This window comes from Pristis pectinata, chromosome 1, assembly GCF_009764475.1.
Source record: "Pristis pectinata isolate sPriPec2 chromosome 1, sPriPec2.1.pri, whole genome shotgun sequence".
Classification (NCBI taxonomy): domain Eukaryota; kingdom Metazoa; phylum Chordata; class Chondrichthyes; order Rhinopristiformes; family Pristidae; genus Pristis; species Pristis pectinata.
The window spans coordinates 144402247-144425177 of record NC_067405.1 but is presented as its reverse complement, the minus strand read 5'-3'; the positions used below and the strand labels follow the sequence as shown (position 1 = coordinate 144425177).

The 22931-nt window shown below is 47.9% G+C and overlaps 2 protein-coding genes across 5 annotated transcripts in view; both read left to right on the top strand.

Moving 5' to 3' along the window:
- LOC127578205 (ovarian cancer G-protein coupled receptor 1) overlaps window positions 1-22931 on the top strand; it is a 51970-nt gene that overhangs the window by 14254 nt on the left and 14785 nt on the right. Inside the window, exon 1 of one of the 2 annotated variants that reach the window (XM_052030151.1) lies at window positions 9469-9597. The exons of the other annotated variant lie outside the window; for it this stretch is intronic. The gene's annotated coding sequence lies outside the window, so the exon portion shown is untranslated. Of the gene's footprint in view, window positions 1-9468; window positions 9598-22931 lie in introns of those variants that run through there. 2 annotated transcript variants of the gene reach the window in all.
- LOC127578001 (ovarian cancer G-protein coupled receptor 1-like) overlaps window positions 8783-22931 on the top strand; it is a 24031-nt gene continuing 9882 nt past the window's right edge. Inside the window, exon 1 of one of the 3 annotated variants that reach the window (XM_052029833.1) lies at window positions 8783-8908. The gene's annotated coding sequence lies outside the window, so the exon portion shown is untranslated. Of the gene's footprint in view, window positions 8909-9466; window positions 9734-22931 lie in introns of those variants that run through there. The other 2 variants (XM_052029736.1, XM_052029748.1) reach the window with 2 other exon arrangements.

Here is a 22931-nt window from a genome sequence, read left to right as displayed (position 1 = left end):
ACTGGGAGAACCGGGACCCCAGTGTGGTCTGACTCTCCAGCTGACCCACTGAATCCAACCTTCTTCCCCCAAGTTGGGACAAAATAAACTCTGGAGTTGCGCCCAACAGCGACTGGGTGAGGTGGTGGAGATCTGCCCAGTTACCCAGGACAGGTAGCAGCTCGACCATCAGACTCTTGTGAGCTAGAGTCACAGCACAGAAACAGTTCGACAGCCTTGTCCTCGTCAATCCTCCTGGTCGCCTCTTCAAAAAACTCAAATTCATGAGACACGATTTCAAGTTTATTCTTTATTGTCAAGTTTATTCTTTATTGTCAAGTTTAGAGGTGTACAAGATGATAAGAGTTGGCCTTTATTGGCCGGGGTATTGAGTTCAAGAGCCACGAGGTGATGGTGCAGCTCTATAGAACTCTGGTTAGACCACACTTGGGGTATTGTGTTCAGTTCTGGTTGCCTTATTATAGGAAGGATGTGGAAGCTTTAGAGAGGGTGCAGAGGAGATTTTCCAGGATGCTGCCTGGATTAGAGAACATGTCTTATGAGGATAGGTTGAGCAAGCTAGGGCTTTTCTTGTTGGAGAGGAGGAGGATGAGAGGTGACTTGATAGAGGTGTACAAGATGATAAGAGGCATAGATCAAGTGGACAGTCAGAGACTTTTTCCCAGGGGGACAATGGCTAAAACGAGGGGACATAATTTTAAGGTGATTGGAGGAATGTATAAGGAGGATGTCAGGGGTAGGTTTTTTTACACAGAGAGTGGTGGGTGCGTGGAACGCACTGCTGGCAGAGATGGTGGGGGCAGATGCATTAGGGACATTTAAGAGACTCTTAGGTAGACACATGAATGATAGAAAAATGGAGGGCTATGTGGGAGGGAAGGGTTAGATAGATCTTAGAGCAGGATAAAATGTCAGCACAACATTGTGGGCCAAAGGGCCTGTACTGTGATGTAGTGTTCTATGTAAGTTTATTGTCATGGGTATACATACCTGGGTACAAACGCCTTGAAGATTAGATTTTTGCAGAGGCAAAACAGTACATTACAAAACATGACAAACACAAGTTACATAAATTGTACACAACTTACACAACACAATAAACAAAAAATACCTCCAGCTCCAGATTTCCAGCAGCCTCTTGTGTTTCCATAACAACATTAGTACAAGCTGAGAGAAATATAGTCTGAGGTAGAAGAAGCTGTTGTTGAACCTTGAGGTGAGGGTCTTCAGGATCCTGTATCTCCTGCTTGATGGCAGCATCGAGAAGAAGGCATGGCCCGGATGGTGGGGGTCCCTGATGATGGACGTAGCCTTCCTGAGACATCGCCTCTTGTAGACGTCCTCGATGGTGGGGAGAGGTGTACCCGTGCACAAAGCCATGCCGACTATCCCTCACAACGAACAATCTGCCGGAGGAACTCGGTGAGTCGAGCAGCATCCGTGGGGGGGAAACGATGTTCTGGGTCCAATCCCTGCGTCAGTCCTGATGCTGCCCAACCCACTGAGTTTCTCCAGTGGATTGTTTGTCGCTCCAGATTCCAGCGTCTGCAGCCTCTTGTGTCTCCTGACTATCCTTAGTCAGTCCTTGCCATTCCAAATGCAAGTAAACCCTGCCAGCATCTTTCCCACCACTGATGTAAGGCTCACCAGCCTGTAGTTCCCTGGCTTAGCCCTGCTGCTCTTCTGAAATGAAGGCACAACGTTAGCAGAGTTGGGGGTGGGAAGCTTCAGAGAACCATCTCCCAGGGTCATGACTCAGGGAGTGCAGGAAAAATAAGTTAAGTGTACAGGAGCAGGAGAAAGAAAAAATGTTGGCAGGGCAGGAGCAAGAGATCGAGGAAGGGAGGGAGAGGGATAGGAAGAGTGTAGAAATGGGTGGGGAGGGAAAGAAAGAGAGAGGGAATGGGGAGAGAGGTGGTGGGGAAGAGGAGAGAGGTGGTGGGGAAGAGGAGAGAGGTGGTGGGGAAGAGGAGAGAGGTGGTGGGGAAGAGTGTGATATACTTATGTATGGAATGATCTGTCTGGATGGCACGCATACAAAAGCTTTGCACTGTATCTCAGTACATGGAACATAGAACAGCACACTACAGGCCCTTCGGCCCACAATGTTGTGCCGACATTTTATCCTGCTCTAAGATCTATCTAACCCTTCCCTCCCACATAGCCCCTCCATTTCTCTACAATGATAAACCAATTCCAATTCCAGAAAGAGGGAGTGGAGGTAGAGGAGAGGAGAGGACATAGAATGGGGGTAGTACGAAGAGAGTGGAATGTCTAGCACAGAGAGAAACGAGTGGGAGGGCAGCGAGAGACAAAACGGGCATGTAAGTGTGTATCATTGACCCATCATGTTAAGACAGAGGCTGTTGGAAATAATGATGCAATGGAGACACCTGGAGATATCTGAGCGAAGCAAATAACCCCACTGACACTGATCAGGTATGAGAGCACATGGGGAGTAGTGAAACAACTTTATCTGAGAACCACGGGCAGCACTTAGTGCAGAGGCTGACATCACCTGCATTCTGAGTTGTGCTGACATTTTATCCTACTCTAGGATCTATCTAACCCTTCCCTCCCACATAGCCCCCTACTTTTCTATCATTGTGATTAATATTAGAACAGAGTCTCCACAGGTATAGGAGGAGTCAAAACTTCTCATCATGACTGTTGGGTTCTTTTCCGAGGAAAGCCAGACCTTACTCTGGATATGGGTGGAGTTGACGGGAATGTGGGTAAAACCATGGGCACTTGGTGGACAGCATGCACTCGTGGGCTGAAGGGCCTGTTTCCGTGCTGTATAACTCCACAACCCTCCCTCTGTGCTGCCTTTGGTTTGCTGTGTGCATCATGAAAGATCTGTTTGATTCTATCTCACGGCTCCATCTCCACGGGCACACTAACCACGGTCAGCTGCACATCCGCACTGAGCTATCTGTCTGTCTGTTGCACAGCTTCCAGCAGCTCCACTGCTAGGAAGGTTACAGCCGTCGACGTCACCAACCCTCAGATAGTTACCCAATTCCCCCAATGAATCTCCTGCCAGCACCCCACTCAGGAGCAGGCTCCAGATCCCACCTCACTGGGTCAGAGGGAGCTCCCTCAGCCCACATCGTATGTCAATTTTAATTTTAACCTTTTCACTAACAAACCGCCTGCTGATGTTTCCCCTGGCTTGCCCCCACTTCAGTGCTCACGCAGATATCCCAGATATTTAGTCATAGTCATGGGGTCATTGAGCACAGAAACAGGCCCTTCAGCCCATACTGTTTGTACTGACCATCAAAAACCCATCTACGCTACAGGAGTCAAGACGTTATGATGCATCTCTATCGAACTCTGGTTTGGCCGCATTTAGAGTATTGAGAACAATTCTGGTCACCTCACGACAGGAAGGATGTTGAGGCTTTAGAGAGGGTGCAGAGGAGGTTTACTAGGATGCTGCCTGGATTAGAGGACATGTGCTATCAGGAGAGGCTGGACAAACTTGGGCTCTTTTCTCTGGAGGAGTGGAGGCTGAGGGGTGATCTGTTGGAAGTGTATAAAATTATGAGGGGCATAGATAGGGTGGACAAGCAATATCTTTTTTTCCCATTATTGAGCGATCCAATACCAGAGGACATGCATTTAAGGTGAGAGGGGGTAGGTTCAGAACAGACGTGAGGGGTACGTTTTTTACTGAGAGAGTGGTGGATGCCTGGAATGCCTTGCCTGATAGGGTGGTGGAGGCAAATTCATTGGGGGCTTTTAAGAGGGGCTTGGATGGGCACATGAATGAGAGGAAGATGGAGGGATATGGGTATTCTGTAGGTAGGAGGGATTAGCTATGTCGGCACAACATTGTGGGCTGAAGGGCCTGTTCCTGTGCTGTATGTTCTATGTACACTAACCCCATTTACCAGAACTTGGTCTGTAGCCTCTTAAGCCTCGGTGATTCAAGCGCTCGTCTAGATACTTCCGATATGTTGCGAAAGTCTCTGCCTCCATCACCCCCTCAGGCAGTGCGTTCCAGATTCCAACACCACCCCCCCCCCCCCCACCCAGGTGAAAAAATTCTTCCTCAGATCCCCTCGAAACCTCACCATACTCCTGTGCCCTCTGGTTTTGACATTCCCCACGGCAGAGGCAGCCTTCCTTCCACCTGCCCCTCCCAATTTCACAATCCTCTGAATGGTCACCCGTCAGCCTCCTCCAATCCAAACCCACCATCTACTCATAACTGAGATGCCCCATCCCAAGGCAATGTCCTGGTGAATCTCTTTGGCACCCTCTCCAGTGTAATCCCATCCTTTGGTGTGGTGACTAGAACTGCATGCTATACTGCAGGTGTGGTCTGACCAACATTTTATAACCTCCCTGCTCTGTATTCTGTGCCTCGGCTAATGAAGACATTTCCCCTGTGCTTGCTTCACCTGTCTCTACTTCTGCTGCCACCTTCGGGGATCTTTGGACCTGTACACCAAGGTCTTTCTGTTCCTCAATACTCCCTGGGGCCATACCATTCATAGTATGTCTCCTACCCGTATTAATCCTCCCAAAATGCATCAGGCCTATCATTTCTGCTCCTTTGGATTGATATGGTGTCAATGTTATGGTCAAGTTTACATTTTTGCTGCAAGGGGGTGATTTAATGTGCATGGTTACTCAGGCTGAAAGGAGAAACAGAGGGATCTTGGGGTCCACGTCCATAAATCCCTCAAGGTTGCCACGCAGGTCGATAGGGTTGTTAAGAAGGCATATGATGTGTTGGCCTTCATTAGTTGGGGGTATTGAGCTCAAGAGCCACGAGGTGACATTGCAGCTCCATAACACCCTGGTCAGACCACACTTGGGGTATTGTGTTCAGTTCTGGTCGCCTCATTATAGGAAGGATTTGGAAGCTTTAGAGAGGGTGCAGAGGAGATTTACCAGGATGTTGCCTGGATTGGAGAGCATGTCTTATGAGGAATAGGTTGAGCAAGCTAGGACTTTTCTCTTTGGAGAAAAGGAGGATGAGTGGTGACTTGATAGAGGTGTACAAGATAATAAGATAATAATAATGCATGTCGGCTTTTTCTAGTTGGGTGAGACTAGAACTAGAGGACATAGGTTTAGGGTGACAGATGAAATATATAAGGGGAATCTGAGGGGGAACTACTTCACTCAGAGGGTGGTGCGAGTGTGGAACGAGCTGCCTGCGGAAGTGGTGGATGCGGGTTCAATTGTAACATTTAAGAGAGGTTTGGATAGGTACATGGATGGGAGGGGTTTGGAGGGATAGGGTCTGGGTGCAGGTAGATGGGACTAGGCAGAAGATCAGGTCAGCATGGACTAGATGGGCCGAAGGGCCTGTTTCAGTGCTGTAGTGCTTTATGATTCTAGCTACAGAGAAAGTACAGTGCAGGTAGACAATGAGGAGCAAGGTTATAACAAGGTAGATTATGAGTCCATCTTATCGTACTAGGGAACCGTTCAGTAGTCTTATAACAGCAGGATAGAAGCTGTCCTTGAGCCTGGTGGTACGTGCTTTCAGACTTTTGTATCTTCTACGTGATGGGAGAGGGGAGAAGAGAGAATGTATCATACTTAACTAAACCACTGGGGTTCTTTGAAGACATATCAAGTAGAGAAGATAAGCAGGAACTAAATGTAGGGCACTTAAATTTTCAGATGGCTTTTGATAAGGTCCCACATAACAGGTTGATCGATAGTATTGGAGAACATGGTACTGGGGGTAATGGACTGTCATGGATTGAGAACTGGTTATCAGCAAAGAGTGAAGAGCAACGGTTTATTGGCTGTTACTGGGGATTACAGCAGGGATCATTGCTTGGGTCTCAGCTATTCACAATCTAAACCAAATATCATATTTCCAAGTTTACTGATGAAATAAAACTGGGTGGGATTGTAGGTATGGAGGAGGATGTACAGAGGCTTCAATAGAATTGAGACAAGCTGAGTGAGTGGGTGAGAAAATGGTAGATGTAATATGCAATGTGGAAAAACTGTGAAGTCATTCAAAATGGGAAGTCATTCTTGTTACCACAAAACAGAAAAACAAACTATGTTTTTAAACTTTCCGTTTCCACCTTCCTCTCCTATCAGATCCCACCATCTGCAGCCCTGTGTCACCTCCGCCCCTCACATCCCAGCCTCTGTCGCTATCTCCACCCTCCCCTCCTCCAACTGCCTATCAACCTCTCCTCACCTGGATCCACCTATCACCTGCCAGCCCTTGCTCCATCCCTCCCCCTCACCTTTTCATACTGGCTACCTCCCCTCTATCTTTCAGTCCAGATGTTGGGTCTTGACCTGAAACGTCGACTGTCCGGTTCCCTCCACAGATGCTGCCTGACCCGCTGAGTTCCTCCAGCAGTTTTTTTTTGCTCCAGATTCCAGCATCTGCAGTCTCTTGTATCTCTGAATTTTTAGAATGGTAAGCAATTGAGAAATGTTGATGTATGTCTCTGAAAGCTAACATACAGGTACAGCAAGCAATTAGGAATTCAAATATTATGTTGACCATTATTATGAGAGGATGAATGGTTCCCTTATACGATGAGATGGACTATGACTTCACGATCTACCTTGTTGTGACCTTGCACCTTATTGCACTGCACCTTTTCTGTAGCTGTGACATTTTAATCTGTACTGTTACTGTTTTACCTGTACTACATCAATGCACTCTGTACTAATTCAATGTAACTGCCCTGTGTAATGAATTGACCTGTACGATCGGTATGCAAGACACGTTTTTCACTGTACCTCGCTACAAGTGACAATAATATACCAATTTGGGTACCGGAGTAAAGATATTTTATGGCAAATGTGTACAAACTTGGTGAGACTGCAGTTGGAGTCTCCTTATTTAATAATAGATGTACTTGCTGCAGAGGGAAGGAATCAAAGATGTGGTAGACTGCTTTTTGGTATGACAGCTTTGCCTTATAGGAGAAATTGAATATACTACACCTGTGTTCTCTTGAGGTAATCTCATTGAAACACAAAATTCTCACAGAGCTCAACAGGCTGGACACAGAGGGGGCATTTCCCTTGGCTGAGAGGTTTAGAACCATGGATCACCGTCTCAGAATAAGGAGTGGGTCATTCAGGACTGAGACGAGGAGAAATTTCTTCACATAGGATCGTAACTCTTTGGAATTATCATCCCTGAAGGTAGAGCAGTGGCTGTAGTGGTCGTGCATTTTAGTAAGGCATTTGATAAGGTTCCTCATGGAATGTTTATTCAGAAAGTCAGGAGGCATGGGATCAAGGGAAACTTGGCTGTATGGATTCAGAATTGGCTCACCCATAGAAGTCAGAGGGTGGTGGTAGATGGAGTGTATTCTGCCTGGAGGTTGGTGATCAGTGGTGTTCTGCAGGGATCTGTTCTGGGACCCCTGCTCTTTGTGATTTTTATAAATGACTTGGATGAGGATGTGGAAGGGTGGGTTGGTAAAATTGCTGATGATACAAAGGTCGGTGGTGTTGTGGATAGTGTAGAAGGTTGCTGTAGCTTACAACAGGATATTAATGGAATGCAGACCTGGGCTGAGAAGTGGCAGATGCAGTTCAACCCAGATAAGTGTGAAGTGATACACTTTGGGAGATCAAATTCGAAGGCAGAATGCAAGGTTAATGGCAGGACTCTTAGCAGTGTGGAGGAACAGAGGGATCTTGGGGTCCACGTCCATAGACCCCTCAAGGCTGCCAGGCAGGTTGATAGGGTTGTTAAGGCATATGGAGTGTTGGCCTTCATTAGTTGGGGTATTAAGTTCAAGAGCCTCGAGGTGATGGTGCAGCTCTTTTGAACTCTGGTCAGACCACACTTGGAGTATTGTGTTCAGTTCTGGTTGCCTCATTATAGAAAGGATGTGGAAGCTTTAGAGAGGGTGAAGAGGAGATTTACCAGGATGTTGCCTGGATTGGAGAGCATGTCTTATGAGGATAGGTTGAGCAAGCTAGGACTTTTGTCTTTGGAGAAAAGGAGGATGAGTGGTGACTTGATAGAGGTTTACAAGATAATAAGAGGCATAGATTGAGTGGACAAACAGAGACTTTTTCCCAGGGCGACAATGGCTAACACAAGGGGACATATTTTAAGGTGATTGGAGGAAGGTATAAGGGGGATATCAGGGGTAAGTTCTTTACACAGTGAGTGGTGGGTGCGTGGAACGCACTGCCTGCAGAGGCTGTGGGGCCAGATACATTAGGGACATTTAAGACACTCTTAGATAGACACATGAATGATAGAGAAATGGCAGGCTATGTGGGAGGGAAGGGTTAGATAGATCTTAGAGCAGGATAAAATGTCCGCACAACATTGTGGGCTGAAGGGCCTGTACTGTGCTGTAGCGTTCTATGTTCTAAGGTCTGTGGGGGTTCAGTCATTGAGTTCATTTAAAGTGGAGATGGATAGATTTTTGTATATTAAGTGGACAATGCAGGAAAATTGTGCTGAGACAGAAGATGATTTTGATTAGATCAGATTAGTTTATTGTCTTGTACACCAGGGTGCAGTGAGATTCCTTGCTGGTGTGAAGCTCACAGAATAAACAGTGTACATGGTAATAATAAATACAGCGACAGGCTCAACACAAGGGAATGGTGCCAAGTATGTTGGTGCGCACTGAGGTGGTGCCAAGTATGGTGTTGCGCACTGAGGCAGTGCAGAAAGAGATGCCAAAGTGACACTTGTGGAAGAGGTAGGATTAAGAGTCCGGGGACTTGGCAGCACCACCGGGAAGGGGATGTAGAGGAGGTGAACGTTTCAGAAGTCGGACAGCAGTGGGGAAGAAGCTGTCCTTGAGTCTGGACGTCCGGGCTTTCAACCTCCTGTATCTTCTCCCAGGAGGTAGGCGAGAGAGAGAAGGGAATGGCCAGGGTATGGCAGGCATCCCCGACGGTACTGAGGCAACGCCGGGTGAAGGTGAGCTGCTGGATGGTGGAGCAGGCGTGAGAGGGCCCGTTCGCCTTCCTGTTCCTCTGCTTTCTCTTGTGGCGCAGAGGGAGTTTGTCTGACGCGTTGATAACTGGTAACGCGGCAGAACATCTTTCGTGATGCATTGGAATTCCCAAATGCCCAACATAGCAACAGAATCTGACCATCCTGAGCCAGTCATTGAATCACAGCATCGCTCTTTCCCAGAAATGCCTGGTTTTATTTATTCCCGTCCTTCGCCGCATTCCATTCTTTCACCACAGATTCGTAAACTCTTGTGCTTCCTGGCCTCTTGTGCCGAGACACAATTTAGACGGCATTTAAACACACCCTCTGACTACCGATGCCAAACCCAACCAAGCGTCTGCTTTGTGGCTTCCTCCTCTGCCTTGCAGCTCGATTCCACTTCAAGCAGTGAGACCTGACACAACCAGTTTCTCTCTCTCTCTCTCTCTCTCTCTCTCTCTCGAAGAGCACTCATTAAAGAGCTCCACACTCAGTCTGTCCCACCCTTGGACATTTGTCGAAACATTACCTTTGAACGATTCCGGATACTCCCAGAGAACTGGCGAGGACTGGTGTGTGTCTCTTCACCATTCTCCACTAGGCAATATCACCAATTTTTCTCCACTGAAGCACATTCGCAGGGATCTAGGATGGAACCAAGTGAACCTGGCGTAAGTCTCTTGAGTTTAATTTGACCGGAGCCACCTTTAGATTGTTTCAGGAGATGAAGAAAACATTCAATGTAAAGCAAAAAAAGACGTTGGAAATCTGGAACAGAAGTTAAAACGGTTGGGAGATATTCAGCAGGTCAGGCAGCATCTGTTTTGTATTAACTTTGCTTCATACACGTAGGAAGAAATTAGTTAAGTTCGCAAAGCTGGGACAAACAAGTCCACTACACTACTTCAAACACAGTGGGGCTTTGTGCCAGGAATTTTCTGTCTGGGGGGGGGGGGGGGGAGAGAGCTCTAATGTAGTGCGAGATGTGGTAGAGTGTGAAGGCAGTCTGAGGTTTAAGTACTTCTGTGTAAAGCAGTAGTGGTTTACTTCTAAAGAGGATGTACTTTTAAGTGCACGCCAGGTGTGGAACATATTGTTGAATTGCTCGACCTGATTCAACTGGCGGTATTCTGTGCCCGAGGGGTGAGATTTCACAAGCACTGAGTTTCTGATTTGCTCTGCTTGAGGTATTTTCTGAACCCGGCTGCCTTTGTCCTTGTAACGGCGGAGCGAGTCAACCCCTTCAAACCTTCAGGGCGACTTGTTTTTTCAACCGTACCTGAGAACCAGCGGGTCAAATTCCTGTCTCTGAGCGGTCAGGTTGACGAAAACAAGTCCCCGATTTTCTCCGCTGCTGCGTTTAGACGGTTCACACGGTCGCCAGATTGTGAGTCGGGTGTTGGGTGGGTAGAGACCGCCTACCGTGACAGGAATGAGCTTGAAGCTTCTGAACCAGTTTTTCCAACAGGGAATGAGTAAACTCGGCTGGAAAATGACAGAATCCCTCACTGGTTCCAGGTCTGTGAGGGTCTGTCCAGGATCGGTGGGCTGACTCCTAGCTCGGGGTCAGAAGGTCCTGGGTTCCAGTTCCAGTGGGGAGATGTTAAACCCAGGATCAGTATCTCCCATTAGGTCTGGAGTGAGCCAGTTTGACGCCTCGGAGGGTTAGAGTGGGGCTGATATCTCAGAGGGTTGTAGTGGGGAGTGAGTGGGGTTGCTCACTGGAGGTTGAAAGGGGGAGGGAGTGGGGCTGAAACCTTGGACGGAGTGAGTGAGGTTGATATCTCAGGGTTCTCGAGGGGAGTGAGTGGGGCTGGGGCCTCAAGAGGGAGTGGGGCTGGTTCTTTGGAGAGAGGGGGGTGAGTGGGGCTGGTGCCTCGGAGGGAGGGGAGTGAGTGGGGCTGGTGCCTCGGAGGGAGGGGAGTGAGTGGGGCTGGTGTCTCGGAGGGAGGGGAGTGAGTGGGGCTGGTGTCTCGGAGGGAGGGATGTGTGGGGCTGGTAACTCAGAGGGCTTGGAGCTGGAGAGTGTGTAGGGCTGGATTTGATTACAGAGACGGTGAGGGAAGGGCTGAGGGGTGTACATCTTGGGGTGTCCCTGTATTGGGCCCCCCGAGTCTTCCTGCAGGAGCCACTGTGACGGGCATGAAGTCCCATAGAGTCACACAGGACCATCCCTCAGCCATGTGGAGCGGCCCATCCTACACCAGTTGCCCCCTCCAGGGAAACAGCAGGAGAGCTGCCTCCATCTGAGCCCCTTGCCTCTTGCTGGGACACCTTCGGCTGCCTCCTGCCAGCCCTCTGCTCCAACCAATCCCAGGGTCTGCCTCTACCAGCCGGGGGTTATTATAAATAACTGCCCCCTGCCTCCCTCCCTTCCCCTCCATGTGCTGGTACATCTGGGGACTGGCGCCTTGCAACGTTAAACATTACATTGGAAGATTACTTCTATCCAAACAATATACTGAGGAGCTGAAAGAAACTCAAGAGCCTTTTAGACAGGCGCAGGGAACGGAGGGATATGGTTCACGTGCAGGCAGAAGGGATTAGTTTAATTTGACATCATGGTCGGCACAGACATTGTGGGCTGAAGGGCCTGTTCCTGTGGCTGTACTGTTCTGTGTTCTATGTAAATCCTCCCCCAATGCCAGCGAAGTGAAGTAATTTTGAGTATAGCGTGTGGCTGGGTTGTGCTCCCTCATTAAGAGGGAGGGTTGTGGTGGTTACTCAGTCCATTGCCTGAGTAACTAATTACTGTCACCTTGTAATTAAACTCCCTCCCACTCCTGGTCCTTGGCTTTCGTTGCCATGTGAGCACTGTGACTTAGACGCAAAGATCTGGTCAATAAAGCGCAGCCTTTCCTTGCACAAAGCATGCCTTTTAGGGACAAATTAAAGAGCTCCAGGCTGGAGGTAGAATCTATGTTGTGCAACTGCAGAATCTGTCCCTCGGGGTGAAATGTGGGAGATTGCACACTCTCATGGCAGGGTTGCTTGGTGATGTGTGGTTTCTTGGCTCCCAGGGGACTAGGGGTGTGCAGCTAACCGTGAGCCAGTGGCCAAGAAGGGTGAAGCAATAGGTTGCTGAGATTAGGGCAACACTAACTTCTGACTCAAGTTTGCACTGAGCAAACAGTGATGTCAGCAGTACAACCACCCTTCTTCCTCCTGGGGGGTTGGTGTCATGGTGATACACCATGGAAACAGGCCTTTTGGCCCACCAAGTCCGTGCTGACCACCATCTACTCATTTTCACTAATCCCATTTTATTCTCCCCACATTCCCATCAACTCCCTCCCAGATTCTACCCCTCATTTACACATGAGAGGCAATTTACAGTGGCCAGTTAATCTACCTATCACAAATTGATAGGGTGGTTAAAAAGGTGTAGGGTGTGCTGGCCTTTGTTAGCTGGGGGATTGAATTCAAGAGCCGAGAGGTAATGTTGCAGATCTATAAAACTCTGGTTAGACCACACTTGGAGTATTGTGCTCAGTTCTGGTCACCTCATTGTAGGAAGGATGTGGAAGCTTTAGAGAGGGTGCAGAGGAGATTTACCAGGATGCTGCCTGGATTGGAGAACACATCTTATGAGGAGAGGCTGAGCAAGTTAGGGCTTTTCTCCTTGGAGAGACGGAGGATGAGAGGAGACTTGATGGAGTTGTATAAGATTATGAGAGGCATAGACAGAGTGGACAGCCAGCATCTTTTCCCCAGGGCGGTAGTGGCCAATACCAGAGGTCACCTGTTTAAGATGCATGGAGGAAAGTTCAGGGGAGATGTCAGAAGAAGGTTTTTTTCACACAGAGAGTGGTGGGTGCCTGGAACATACTGCTGGGGGTGGTGGTAGGGGCTGATACGATAAGGTCATTTAAGATACTATTAGATAGGCACATGGATGAAAGAAAAATAGAGGGTTATGGGAGGTGAAGTAGAGAGGGGATAGATAGAATGGTGATAAGGTGTATTTGGGTCGGCACAACATCGTGGGTTGAAGGTTCTGTACTGTTCTATGTCTTTGGGATATGGAATGAAACTGGAAGACCATGTGGTCACAGCGAGAAAGTGCAAACTCCACACGGACAGCGCTGGAAGTCAGGATCAAACCCGGGTCTCCGGAGCTGTGGGGCAGCAGTTCGTTAGGGAACAGTTGGACTCCAACAGCTCTGCTCTGCCATTCAGGAGGACCAAGGCCATTCCTGTCCCAGTGGGTCATCCCTTCGATCATCCCACATCCCAAAATCCCTGATGTTGATTGCTGCCAGGATCCCCCTCCCATTTCCTCGAACGTGGTGTGTGCTCAGGATGAGGCTGGAGTGTGGGGAACATCACTGTGGAGCAGATTGTATGCACCGGCCGTACAGTGGCGCAGCGAGTAGAGCTACTGCCTCACAGCGCCAGAGAGCCGGGTACGATCCTGACCTCGGGTGCTGTTGGCCTGGAGTTCGCTCATTCTCTGTGTGGGACTCCTCCAGATTCCTTCCACCTTTCAATAGGAATGTGGTTAGTAGGTTAATTGTCACTGTAAATTGCCCCTAGTCTGTGGGTGAGTGGTAGAATTCGGGATGAGTTGACGGGAATGTGGGGAGAACAAAAAAACGGGATTAACGTAGGATTAGTATAATTGGGTGGTTGATGGTCAGAACGGACTCAGTGGGCCAAAGGGCCTTTTTCTGTGCTGTTATCTCTCTGTGACTCTGACACGGACCCACAGTCATGTGACACTGATTTAAGATAATTAACAAAAACACCAAAGCCCAGAGGAAGACCATTTTCAGGCAGCAAGTAGTGATCTGTGACACTGATGGAACAATCCACAATGAAGGCATTCAGGAAGGAAGGAACTCTAGCTGTAGGTGAACTTGAATGTTCAATATAACCTTTTTACTTTTGTGTCCTTTGATCCGTTCACAAAACTCAGGGACCCAAATGCATTTTTTTAATTGCTTTCTCCAGCAGAGTAAGGATTTGCACTGAGCTGCCCCCAGTTCCTGCATTGGGAACCGATCCATTATATGGGGTCAACAAGGGGCTACACGTGATAGAAGCTGAAAGGAAAGAAAGGTGGAGGGTGGAACCAGGGGAGGGAGGTGGGGAGGGCAGATGGGAATAGTGGGGGGGGGGGGGAACCATAGAACCATAGGACACTACAGCACAGAAAACAGGCCATTCGGCCCTTCTAGTCTGTGCCGAAACTTTGTTCCGCTAGTCCCATCGACCTGCTAGTCCATGACCCTACAGACCTCTTCCGTCCATGTATCCATCCAATTTATTCTTAAAACTTAAGAGTGAGCCCGCATTTACCACGTCAGATGGTAGCTCGTTCCACACTCCCACCACTCTCTGAGTGAAGAAGTTCCCCTAATGTTCCCCCTAAACCTTTCCCCCTTCACCCTAAAGCCATGTCCTCTCGTACTTATCTCTCCTAATCTAGGTGGAAAGAGCCTACTTGCATTTACTCTGTCTATACCCATCATAATTTTGTAAACCTCTATCAAATCTCCCCTTATTCTTCTACGTTCCAAGGAATAAAGTCCTAACCTGTTCAATCTTTCCCTGTAATTCAACTCCTGAAGACCCGGCAACATACTAGTAAATCTTCTCTGCACTCTTTCAATCTTACTGATATCCTTCCTATAGTTAGGTGACCAGAACTGCACACAATAAAGAGGAAAGAAACAGGGTAATGGGGGCTGGTATGAGTGTAGGAGGACCTGGGTAGATCAGGAGGAGAGAGAAAGGGACAGTAGGGAGAGGTGGGGGGGAAGAACAGATTACCTGAAACTGAAGAATTCAATGTTCACGCCGTCAGGTTGTAGACTACCCAGGCAAAATATGAGGTGCTGTTCCTCGAGTTTGCGTTTAGCTTCGTCCTGACAGTGGAGGAGGCTGAGGACAGACAGGTCGGTGTGGGATTGGGAAGTTAACATGGCTGGCAACCGAGAGCTCCAGACATCCGTGGTAGACGGAGCACTGTTGTTTGACAAAGTCTGTGCTTGGACTCACTGATTTGTGTCTCCAAATCTGTGTATCTTGAAATGTTGCCAAGTCCAAATCATCAAAGCACCTTAAAGGAAAGCAAGGTTCTGTGTGTCAGTTCCTGGGGAACATCGCCACATACTTTATTTAGTTGCTTGTCACAATGTGAGAGTCGCTGGCAAGACCAGTATTTATTGTCCATCCCTTACTAGTCCCGAGAAGGTGACAATGAGCCGCCTTTCTTGAACCTCTGCAGTCCTTCTGGTGAAGGTGCTCCCACAGCGCTGTTGGGGAGGGAGTTCCGGGGACGGTGATATATTTCCAGATCAGGATGGTGTGTGACATGAAAGGGAATTTGTCGGTGGTGGTGTTCCCATGGGCCGGGAGTCATAGATCCAAGGAGGTGTACAGCACGGAAACAGGCCCACCAGGACAATACTGGCCTTTTTGTCCATCTACGTTACCTCCACTTGCCTGCCTTGTCTATTTAAGTGCCTGTTGAATGTAGTATACCTCTTGGTTTACCTCTTGGATGTAGTATTGGTATCTGACTCCTCCAGCAGAAATATCAACCACTCTGTGTAAAAAGGAAAAAAAAGTAACCCCTCAAATCCCCTCTGAAACTCCTTCCTCTCACCTGATTATAAAGCTTTTGATCATCTACCTTATCTTTGCCTGGTGTCTTTGCCCTTCTTTGAAGTAGAGCTGGAGTAGTTGAGCGAGTTAGAACATAGAACGGTACAGCACAGAACAGGCCCTTCGGCCCACAATGTTGTGTTGACATAGCTAATCCCTCCTACCTAGAGAATGCCCATATTCCTCTATTTTCCTCTCATTCATGTGCCCATCCAAGCCCCTCTTAAAAGCCCCCAATGAGTTTGCCTCCACCACCCCATCAGGCAACGCATTCCAGACATCCACCACTCTCTCAGTAAAAAACGTACCCCTCACGTCAGTTCTGAACCTACCCCCCTCTCACTTAAATGCATGCCCTTCAATGCATGAGTTACTGCAGTGCATTTTGCAGATGGAGCACACTGTGGTCACTGTGTGCCAGTGGTAGTGGCAATGAATGTTTCGGAAGGTAGATGAGTACCAAGCAGGCAGCATCATCCTGGATGATGTCAAACTCCGTATTATTGGAGCTGCACTCATCTAGGCAAATGGAGAGAGTTTCGTCAGACTCCTAACTCTTGTTATTGTTGTAAAGGGCTTTTTGGTTGTCGGGAGATAAGTGATATTATATCGAATGTCTTTTTCCATTTCATAACCACAGCGACCATATTCCCTCCTCAGCCCTCTCTGTCCCCTAACGCAAACATTCAGGTTAGCTGAGGACGATTAACTATTAACAGATCTTTTCTGACTTTCCTTCATTAACCTGCACTTCTCTGAATGATTATTAGTTTCAACTATAGCATCTTCCCCACTACCAAACTTGAGCTCACTGGCCTGTAGTTTACCCTTGTACTTTTCTGAACTAGGGTAAGTTGGTAAATTGGTTCATTATTGTCACATGTACCGAGGTGCAGTGAAAAACTTTGTTTTGCATGCCATCCATACAGGTCACATCAGTACATTGAGATAGTACAAGGGAAAAACAATAACAGAATTCAGAATAAAGTTTTACAGTTACAGAGAAAGTGCAGGCAGACAGTAAGGTACAAGGCCATAATGAGGTAGATTGTGAGGTCAAGAGTCCATCTTATTGTACTAGGAAACCGTTCAATAGTCATAACAGCAGGATAGAAGCTGTCCTTGAGCCCGGTGGTACGTGCTTTCAGGTTTTTGTATCTTCTGCCCGATGGGAGAGGGGAGAAGAGAGAATGTCTGGGGTGGGTGGGGTTTTTGATTACGTTGGCTGCTTTACCGAGGCAGCGAGAAGTGGACACAGAGTCCGTGGAGGGGAGGCTGGTTTCCGTGACACCCTGAGCTGTGTTCACAACTCTCTGCAGTTTCTTGAGGTTCTGAGCAGAGCAGTTGCTGTACCAAGCCGTGATGCATCCGGATAGAATGCTTTCTATGGTGCATCGATAAAAGTTGGTGAGTGTCAAAGGGAACAAACTGAATTTCTTTGGCCTCCTGAGGAAGTAGAGGCACTGGTGAACTTTCTTGGCTGTGGCATCCACATGGTTGGACCAGGGCATTTGATGCAAGGGTGTAATGTTTTCTCGTCTCCTTGCCCCACCCAATGTACGACGGAGGACTGAACATTCAGTTCCTTGGTTCCAACACTGCAGTAGTGTCTACACATGCTCTGGCTATAGTCATAGAAGGAAAGAAACAACATGGAGGCAGCCCACTAGACTATGTCAGCCATCAAGCGCCCATTTTTACACTAATCATACCTTCGCCCATTTTATTCCCTAACCTTCCCCTCGACTTCCCCCAAATAACCTACACACCAGGGGCAATTTACAGTCACCAACCTGCGCATCCCTGGGATGCGGAAGGAACCCGGGGTACCTGGAGAAAACCCACGTGGTCAGTCCAAGTTTAGGATTGAACCCGGGTTTCTGACACTGGGAGGCAGCAGTGTGCAGAACAAGGTACATTTTCATAGCACCCTTCCCAAAATCAGGGCAAACTCAGAAGCAACAAATAATTATTTTCTTCTAAACAGTCTCCCTTCACGTCAAATTATGTCAAGCTGTTGCACGCAAGGTAGCTTTTGCTTGTCGCAGCAAACAATCTGCTGGCGGAACTCAGCAGGTCGAGCAGCGTCTGTCGGGGGAGAGGGGAGGGGAAGGAATTGTCAGTGTCGAGACCCTGCACCAGGGCTGAGAGTGGAGACGGGAGTTGGGCAGTATAAAGAAGAGAGGGGAAGTGGTGAAACAGGAGCCTGAGGTGATTGATGGACTGAGGAAGGGTCTGAGATGACAGGCAGGTTGTGTCAGGGAGGGGAGGGGAGATTGAGTTGGAAGATGATGGCAGGTGGATAATAGATGGAAGCAGACAAAGAGAGAGGAGAAAAAATGAGGCAGATGGAGCAAGGTGTGAGACGGCTGCTGGAGGGAGATAAGCAGGAACACGGGGCCACCAGCGCTGGACTCTGATCAGTAAAGGTGGTGAGAGTGGGAACCATTAGGGGACAGGTGTATGACAGGTGGAATCAGAACCAGATAGTGGGTGGGGGGGGGTGGGGGTGGGTGGGGTATGGTGGGGGTGGGGGAGGGGGTGAACTGTGTGTGTGGGTGTATGGAGCCAGGAGGGGGGGGGGGTCCAAGATGGGGGCTGGAGGGGTTAAGGGGACAAAAATGGGAGGATTGGAAGGAGAGAGGGGAAAAACACTGGAGGTAGAGGGTTATCTAAAATTGGAAAACTCAGTGTTTACCCTGTTGTTCTGGAGACATTTTGTGTTGTTGTTGCAGAGGTAATGTTCAAATTTATTGTTGCACTAGGCGTACATACACAGGATATAAATGCCATGGAAATTAGCTTTTAGCAGCACAGGACAAGGACAAACATAAGTTAACTAACATAAATTAACATAAACTCTACATAACTTACAACTTGTAATGCAACAGACAAATTGCAGAAGATAAGTGAGCACAAAGCAGAGATAATTGGGATGCAGTCCCTCAGGGATGCATTCTAATGGAAGTTCTCCACTGATTTCTAAATAACATTCCTGACGTGTCGCTTGGGACAACTCTGAGCAAAGACCGGCAGTTGTGTCCTTTGACCTGAGACCGCACCGTTACCCGTGACATTAGCTGAGCACCAACGGAAGTCGAAGTCCACCCAGGTATAAGATTAAACCAGCCTCTTTCCAGCCTGAGGACTCAGAGCCTGTTCTATCCCTGACCCAGGGACATAGGCAGAAGAAATCTCACACACATTCTATTTTCTCTGCCTCAGTGAAGATCTCCCTTTGGTTAGATGTCTTGCGTGCAGCAGTTTAAGATATTTTGATGTGATAGAGCACCACTTAGATATGAGTAATCTCTTATTTACTCTGCAGGCTGATTAGTCTCAGCAGATTCCCTGCAAACGAATTATGGCTTGTATTGAGCAAGGTCACCTCAATCACATTCAGAGGAAAGATTTAGTGGTAGGAAGTCTGTGCAGTGCCCAGAGACCTGCTCTAGAAATTTGTTGTCTTGGGCTCTTTGCCCTTCACTGTCATTGGTATGGCCAGTCTTTTGTTTTTTTGTTCATCAGCCAAGGTTATCCAAGAATTAATAAGGAGGCATCAAAGGACTGAGTTGTTTCCTTCCTTCTTTAGTCCTCTGTCCTAATCTTCTGGGACCATTGCCTCAGAGGTTGCTGGCTTGTCTCCAGGAGCGACCCAAGAATGGGCAATCTCTGTGCAAACTTGGAAACCGAGGCAGTTGGAGGGGAAGGTGGGGGGTGGTAGGGGGGTCAGGCAGTTAATCCTCCGGGTCTGTGTAACCCTGATGAGATGTGGGTGGGAAGTGCTGGAGGGGTGGGACATCTGGGTGAGGCTACAATGTATCCCAGCAGGATGGGTCCAGGTTGTCAGCCCTCAGCTGTGTAGCTGACCACAGCTGCTGCTGACTTGGAGGGGCTGTACATGGGACTCCTCCTTTGGAAACCTTCATCTGCAGTCCCTGTCAATTCTCCCAGTGCTGTCTCTTTCGAAGAAAAGCAGGAGAGTTCTCCCTGGTGTCCTGGCAGGTATTTATCCCACAACATAATAACAGATCATCTGGTCGATATTTGTGGGATCTTGCCGTGTACCAATTCCCACATTATATTTCCATGTGGATTCCAAACCAGATAAGAGGCAGAAATGCCTGGCTCACAAAGGCACCCCGTTCCCCTGACGCAGGGTCCTAACCCAAAACGTCCACCATCCCTCTGCCTCCCCAGATGCTGCCTGACCCACTGAGTCCCTCCAGCAGGTTGTGTGTTGCTCCAGATTCCAGCATCTGCGGTCTCTTGTGTCTCCATCTCATTTCCCTCTTAACTTTCCCTGTAATCTATTCTCTCCTCGTTCCCGTCAATTCCTCCCAGATCCTACACACCAGGGGCAATTTACAGGGGTCAGTTAGCCCACCGACCCACACATCTTTGGATGTGGGAGGAAACCGGAGCACCCGGAGGAAACCCACATTGTCACAGGGAGAACGTGCAAACTCCACATGAACACCCAAGGTCAATATCGAACCTGGGTCTCTGGAGCTAGGGATGCAGTGGCTCTATGAGCAGTGCCACTGTGCCGCTAGCCAGAACAGTGCTTACATTTCAAGTATTTCATTTGCTGGGACATCCCAAGAACGTGAAAAGCACAAAAGAAATGTGATTAGATCTTTGGTTTGCCGAAGCACCAGAACTGCAGTCAATACTCCAAGTGCGGCCTAACCAAAGTTTTATACAGCTGCAACGTGACTTCCGGGCTCTTATACTCAACGTCCCAATCTTATCTTCACTATTTCTATTTCAGAGTCACAGAATTATTACAGCACAAAATAAGGCCATTTGGCCCATTGAGTCCTTGCTGGCTCCTGTAGAACAATCCCATCAGTCCAATTCTTGTTATCTACATTCTCGCTGCCTCAGTAAAGCAACTAACATAATCAAAGACCCTTCCCACCCCGGACATTCTCTCTTCTCCCCTCTTCCATCAGGCAGAAGATACAAAAGCCTGAGAGCACTTACCAAGGACAGCTTCTATCCCGCTGTTATAAGACTAATGAACGGACCCTAGTACGATAAAATGGACTCTTGACCTCACAATCTACCTCGTTATGACCTTGCACCTTATTGTCTGCCTGCACTGCACTTTCTCTGTAGCTGTAACACTTTATTCTGCATTCTGTTATTGTTTTCCTTTGTGCTACCTCAATGTACTGTTGTAATGAAACGACCTGTATGGATGGCATGCAAAAAAAAAGTTTTGTATGCCATCCATACAGTGCTGTACCTTGATATTCTTCTTCATACAAAGCGTGGTGCGTATTTGGAATGAGCTGCCAGAAATAGTGGTTGAGGCGGGCACAGTAGCAATATTTAAAAGCCATCTAGATAAGTCCATGAATAGGAGAGGTTTAGAGGGCTCTGGGCCAAACACAGGCAGTTGGGACGAAGGGCCTGTTTTCGTGCTGTCTGACTATGTGACAATAATAAACCAAGATTTAAATTTTAAGTTAATTTAACTCCCTCAGTCTTTGCCCTCCAAATTATTTTCCTTTGAGTGCTTATCTAGCTGCCCCTGATCATCATCCACACTATAACCTCCCTCTGTGGAAAAAAATGAATGATAGAAAAATAGGGAGCTATGTGGGAGGGAAGGGTTAGATAGATCTTAGAGCGGGATAAAATGTCGGCACAACATGTGGGCTGAAGGGCCTGTACTGTGCTGTAATGTTCTATGTTCACATCCAGTTGCTTTGATCTTTTCTGCAAAGACCTGTGGGGAGATGTCAAAAGGAAGTCATGCTGGTGTGGTGAAAGAGGCTTGTGTGGAGCATCAAGTGCCAGCAGGAACAAGATGGGCCAAACAGCCTGTTTCTTTGCTGTGGATACAAATGTGATCCTCGTTCACATTCCCTGACCATCCCTGACAGCCTGGAAGTGATTCCAAAAAAGGAAAAATGATCAGTTGATGAGATCCTACAAGCAATGGACCAGGTGAATGTCAGACAGAAGTGTAGGCAATGGTAAATCATGGGAAAAGTGTTCTGGAAACAAATGGTTGCAGTGCCGGAGAATGGGAAATCAGTGGAAAAGCTGGAAGCAATTATCCTCAAAGAAACTCCAGACTTAATAGCTTCACCAGAAACCTAGCAGGAGGTTGGGCAAGGATGGGAAACAAATAGAAGTAGTGAAGATAAGATTGGGACATTGAGTTGAGTCGGGAAGTCACGTTGCAGCTGTATAAAACTTTGGTCAGGTCACACTTGGAGTATTGTGTGCAGTTCTGGTCGCCCCATTACAGGAAGGATGTAGGGGCTTTGGAGAGGGTGCAGAAGAGGTTCACCAAGATGCTGCCTGGATTAGAGGCCATGTGATAGGAGAGATTGTACAAACTTGGGTTGTTTTCTCTGGAGCGTCGGAGGCTGAGGGGAGACCTGATAGGAGTTTATAAGATTATGAGAGGCATAGATAGGGTAGACCATAGAACCAAAAACCATAGAACAATACAGCACAATACAGGCCCTTCAGCCCACCATATTGTGCTGACCTTTAAACCATGCTTGACTATTTAACCCCTTCCTCCCACATATCCCCCTATTTTAAATTCCTCCATATGCTTATCTAACAATCTCTTGAACTTGAACAACGTACCTGCCTCCACCACTACCCCAGGCAGCGCATTCCATGCACCAACCACTCTCTGGGTGAAAAACCTCCCTCTGATATCTCCCTTGAACTTCCCACCCATTACTTTAAAGCCATGCCCTCTTGTATTGAGCATTGGCGCCCTGGGAAAGAGGCGCTGGCTGTCCACTCTATCTATTGCTCTTAATATTTTGTACACATCTATCATGTCTCCTCTCATCCTCCTTCTCTCCAAAGAGTAAAGCCCTAGCTCCCTTAGTCTCTCCTCATAATCTGTACTCTCCAATCCAGGCAGCATCCTGGTAAATCTCTGCACCCTCTCCAATGCCTCCACATCCTTCCTATAATGAGGCGACCAGAACTGAACACAGTACTCTAAGTGTGGTCTAACCAGTGTTTTGTATAGTTGCATCATTACCTCGCGGCTCTTAAACTCGATCCCACGACTTATGAAAGCTAACATTCCATAAACTTTCTTAACTACCCTATCCACCTGTGAGGCAACTTTCAGGGATCTGTGGATATGAACCCCCAGATCCCTCTGCTCCTCCACACTACCCAGTATCCTGCCATTAACCTTGTACTCCGCCTTGGAGTTTGTCCTTCCAAAGTGTACCACCTCACACTTCTCTGGATTGAACTCCATCTGCCACTTGTCAGCCCAGCTCTGCATCCTATCAATATCCCTCTGTAAGCTTCAACAGTCCTCCACACTATCCACAACACCACCGACCTTTGTGTCATCTGCAAACTTGATAACCCACCCTTCCACCCCCTCATC